The sequence below is a fragment of the Anarrhichthys ocellatus genome, unplaced genomic scaffold, assembly GCF_004355925.1.
Source record: "Anarrhichthys ocellatus isolate YVR2014 unplaced genomic scaffold, GSC_Weel_1.0 scaffold52, whole genome shotgun sequence".
NCBI classification, from domain to species: domain Eukaryota; kingdom Metazoa; phylum Chordata; class Actinopteri; order Perciformes; family Anarhichadidae; genus Anarrhichthys; species Anarrhichthys ocellatus.
The window spans coordinates 1,816,721-1,822,338 of record NW_022280082.1 but is presented as its reverse complement, the minus strand read 5'-3'; positions in this window follow the sequence as shown (position 1 = coordinate 1,822,338).

Below are 5,618 nucleotides of genomic sequence, written 5' to 3'. Positions count from 1 at the left end.
TTTGTGTGTGTATGTGCAAACATATCTTTACTTATCTCTTGAAATATTATGCTGCCAAGTCTGTCTCTAATTTACATGAAACCCATCATTGAAATGTACATCATCACTGAACCTGTGAGGCCTCTCTATGTTGAATTGGCTCTTGAGTGTTGAGTGTTGTGACACCTGTGAAACATATACCTGTTCGGGCTTTGACAAGAGGGGGCCACAGGGTTGAGCTGCAGCTGCATCACAAACAATCAGATTAGCTCTGACCCGCAGCTAAGGGATGTTGCTTGTGATTTCAAGATGCACTGTGACAACTAAAAGGCTGGAAAACAGATATTTCATTGGTAAAGATATCAAAACCATGCAATTAGTCGTCTGAATCGTGTAAATGTACTGCTTTTCTGATCATAAATTGAATAGAATAGAATTGCTATTTTAAGCCAAAAGAAAAGTCAGCCTTTAACAGCCACTCCAGAAAGACAGTTCATTCACAGCAGAGCCAAAAAGCTCACCACAGGCCACAGAGTGTCTAACACAAACACTGTTTCAACTGAACCATAAGACGCCAGCGTGGAATTTGTGCAGATATTTTATAAAGACAAAGGCCGCTGCTCCTGCCAATCTGTGACAGAGACGAGCACGTGTGCTTCTAGTTAGCCGGCCTGTTAGAGACCCAATAATGTCACTAAATGTCCTTTGCCTTTTACTGCTGAGACGGTAATTGGACACAGATAACATAAAGCGATATTTTAGGATGAATTATATTTCCATTGGCTTCATTCTGTCATTGGGCTGAATAGGCTGTCACTCTGTGCCATGTGGTTTTGATATATATACACATCCCAACAACAGCAGTAAAAGTTCAGAGGAATAAAGAACCTTTGGACAAGCTGTACTGCAGCTCTCACTCATCTGATGAAAGGTTTCACAGTCAACTCACCTACAGGAGCGCTTTCTGAATCATGCTAACCCAAAGTTAGGTCAACACATAACGGAGACTTTAAAATGTTTCTGCAAAGATTTGCACACTTGACGGTTCACATATATATATGAGTGGTGGGTTTAAAGGACAGAGAATGACGAGTCACAGTGAAGCAGCAGATATCTATTGTAATACAAAGGTGTTTTATCTGTTTTATTCCAGTTGATTACCTCAGCCCGTCACTTACAATGGACATGTCAATCAAAAGAAAATGAGCAAATGCATTACTCAAACGTCACGATGCGACGCTGCTGGATTGTGCCTCTGCTTGCAGTCTCGAGTGGTTTGGATATTTCTGTTTACTATTGTTCTTACGGCTGCTGTAACACATGTGAGGTCAAAGTAATCAGAAACAGAAGGGGGCAGAGAGGACGGCCAGCAGTTGGTTGCTTTATGGGTCCGGGCCACAGCCCAACTCATCTTAAAATAAACAGACAATTTTACGGCATGACTGGGCACTCACTCTGCGTTTCTCGACAAAAACGTGGCAAAAAGGTGCAAATCAACAACTAAACTCAAATTTGCGTTCCAGCAATGACAAGTTATAATTACAGTCTCAAGGCTGCTGTTAAAGTAGACTGCAACTGAAACCAAATGCCCACTAACAGCACAGAAAGCTCTGCAAAGCCGCTACCTCACAGGCCAGGTTTGTTTTTTTAAAAATATATTTCCAGATGCAGGAGAGAGAAAATGAATGGCGCTCTGCAAAATGGTAAAATTACACCGTTGCTGTCTGACTATTACACATGCTGAGCTGCAAACACTTTGAGAAAACGGAATCCCTTTGTGATAAAGTCACAACTGATGTTTGACATTTTGTAAAAAGCAGCTTCCTCACTGTACTCTCATAAGTTGTGAGGATTTACAAGGTGAATAGATTTTATGAAAGATCCCCCAGACAGCCGCTAGTTACCAGAAGCAACACAAAGCACAGCTGTAAAAAGGCTGTTTGTCAGCTTTTACAGGCCTATCTTAACACAACTCTACTGCACCTGTTCAGCCATGGCCAAACCACAGAGTACGAGGCCATCTACAGTGTTTAATCATAACACAAGCAGCAGCACTAAATGCTGATGTTTACAGCTCTGGTGTTAGAAAACTGTGGAAAAAGCATGAATAAATACATTTATATATATATATATTTATACTGTATATACAGTATACACAGTAGCCTGCTTCTTTGACTACATATTATATAATGCATGTCATACCATAATATAACGGTATGTGGTCAGAGACATATTAGAAAAGTTCAAGAAAAAGAAAATGTCAGCTAATAATTTACACATTGGTATGAAATGATCACTGCTAAAATATGCAGTGTGACATTCAGAGAGCCACTACAACATTACAAATTAAATAGAAGCAATTTCTATAATGCTGAAGGGTACAGTGTGTCAGAAGGAATGTCGACTGCCAAATGCATAGAATAAATGTCTTAAGGTCCTGAAAGGTCAGAGTTAAGTCGCCTCAGTGTGGTTTAGACTTTAAGGCCACCAGAGAACTCTTCTTTTAGCATAAAGCGGTTTAAAACATGGAGATGCAGAAAGTACAATGGATAAACTTTAGATTAGACCTTTAGCTGTGCTCATGTTCCCTAATAAACAGCCGGTGGATCTTTGGATTCACAGTTCAGTAACAAATGTAAATGTTTATCTCTGATTACTGAGGAGGCCGAGTGGAGAAGCTTTGATTGAAAAAAAGGTGATCGTGGACAAATGAGGTGTCCACACTTAATATTCCCTCAGTGCTCCAAAGTTCTGCAGAGAAATAGATTTTTAAAAAGTCTTTAAACATGAATTTAAATGTATTTATCTTGGCGTCGTGACTTATTTGGTAATTCATAATTGGTGCAGTATAAAAGTTACTGATCACATGGCTGGTCTGCGGATTTTGTTCACTTTTATCAGTGCACAAACCAGCCTCGCTGCTGGTTGTAATATTGCATTTACCGTTAAGACATGAACGTGTCATCAATCTTTTCATCTCATTCTCAACAAGCAAGCGAATCAGCATATTTCCTAAAATGTGCGACAACTCCTCTAAGGCGCGTCTTTACCTCTTAATCAAGTTCACAGAAGTTATTCACAGTCACTCACCTCCTCCTCTTCCTCCTCTTTTTGCAGGTTACCATGTGGTGGTGTTGGACGCCCTTCGTCTTGGCCTGGGTATCCATGGCAACCCCAACGATCTGCCAAAGTGGAGATTGGGGTTCAGGCTTTGACATCTACTCAGCGATAATGGCCGCCAATGACACGTCTCAGGCCGTCGGCGATGAGCCTGTGAGGATGGGACACAATCAGGACCGGATCACACCGGCAGCTTCCTCGCCGTCACTTTCGCCGACGCTGCAGTACGAGCCTCAGCCGGACGAGTGCTCGGTCCACTTCGGCACGAGCGCCGCTTCGGCTCGAAGGCTGAAGGCCCGGAGAGAGCAGCTGGCCTATCTGCAGGCCATCCAGCATGGCAACAAGGCAGTGATGGAGAACCTGGTGCAGTTTGTGGGGGCGGAGCTGGGAGACCAGAGCTACGAAGATGTGATTAAGGAAAATGTCGTTGGCATCGCAGAGGACAACAAGAGTTGCCATGAAGCTGTAGAGAAAGCTGAAGAGGATCTGGAAAGGCAGCTGGAAGGGGAAGTGTTGAACACCGGAATGCAGAAGTGAGTGTAATGAATCTGTTTTTCTAACAAATGAAGCTAACAAAAGATCTGTTCTTGGTTTCTTTTTTAGCGTATACTGAAGACGTAAAAAAAAAAGTAAATGTTGGGAACAGAGATTGGAGAAATTGTGAGTGAACATCTGCGTTCGACTGACGGCAGAGTCAGGCTATCTCTAGCCTTTTATTAAAGCATCGACGACTGTGTTGATGACTGCCGTTTCATCCGGCCTTCCATAATGCACGTCAATCAAAAGAAATCAGCAAAAGTATTAATATCTTGTCGCAAGGCTCCTGCATGGTGTCTCTGCTTGCAGTCTAGATTGGTATCAAGGTTTGTGTTTGCTACATGAATACTAAAGAGCATTCATGTCTACACATGCAGATATTATTTTTCTAAATTGACTATTTTTGAATATGTCTTTTTGTCTCCACCATGCTTTGCTTTATATTTGCCATATGTCTTTCCTCTTTACACAAGCTTTTCCATTACATAACCAGCATTAACAGAAACCATATGCATTACTCCCCCGCATTACACCCCCCCCCCCATTATAATGTATTTAATGTCCTCAGCTTCTCTGTCACTTTCTCCATCTCTCTCCACATCTGATCGCTCCTTCCTTTACCGTCCCTCCACCCCCGGTGACCCTGGATCGTCCGTCTGTCTGGAGCAGAATCAGAGAAGAGTCGTTGGCCTTTGAAGACATGGTCCGCGTTGCAGCGGACATCGCCAACAGGCTGGAGATCTCCTCGCAGGCCCTGCACGCTTCGTTCAACAAGCAGCTGAAAGACATTGCCAAAATGCATCGCTGAGGAAGTGTTGGAAAAAAAGTTTGCTGCTCTTTTGTCATCCTCCAACTCGGTGAGCATGTTCGGTATCAACAATGAGTCATGGTCAGGCATTCCATCAACTGTATAAGTTGAAGGGAATGAATGATTGACACAGCAAAAACATTTTGTTGGGAAAAAAAACTTACGGTATAACCCCTATGAAATATTACTTTCCATCCAGGCACTACTCGTGGAATTGGGTGAGGTCACATGTGGTAACAGTATGTGGTGCAGGTTTGAGCCAAGTTGAGTGTTTATGGATCAGACTAGATTGACGGTCAGAGACCAAACATAATGGCTCTGTTTTCTCCAGAAGAAGGTGTGGATGGAGCATCTGGTTCCAGGGTGAGGATGGAGGCCAGGGTACGCTTTAGGATAAGTAGTGGGTTCCAGTGGATGGCATTGTTATGAAGCACTGTTATAAAGCATTGTTATCTGTTGTTTGCAGGAACGCAATAACCTGTGGATGAGGGAAACAATCTTTTTCTGTGATTAGGAAGTAATGAGAAGGAAACACCAATAAAAACCTGATTAAGCTCTTAAAACACAGCACCTCTGAATCTGCACAATGTTTGCACAGAATATAAACCTTAGGATCAGAAAAGCAAAAACTATCTTTGGGTCTCAGCTGGATTCAGCTGTTCAAATGTGAGAAATGTGCTTTTTGTTGTGTATCCAGCTCCATTGTGCTATTCTCACTTTAACCTTGCCAGGATTTGCGAGAGGGAATGCTTTCATGTTTGAAATAATAAAATGTGTAATGAATTTGTACAATACATAATGAAATATGTTGTATTTGTTGTTTTCTGCATGTGTTGCAAGGCTTTTTCATCTTCTACTCATCAATATTTAAGGGGGACTAAATCTTCACTAGGCATATTCATTCACTTAGTCTGCCCTCTAGCTGTCTCCCACAGAAACAGGGATGTTTCAGTTGCGCGTGGCACGTATTAACGCATCCTTTAATGTTTTACAAAAACAAATAAACTATCAGTCTCTAGTACTCTTTCTGAGAAAACGGGACGCAATTTGAGTTATTGGTCGATCATTTCCCACACATGCAAGTTACCACTTTTATGGTGAATACTGTGTGTGTGTGAGTGTTTTTTTGTGTGTGTGTGTGTGTGTGTGTGTGTGTGTGTGTGTGTGTGTGTGT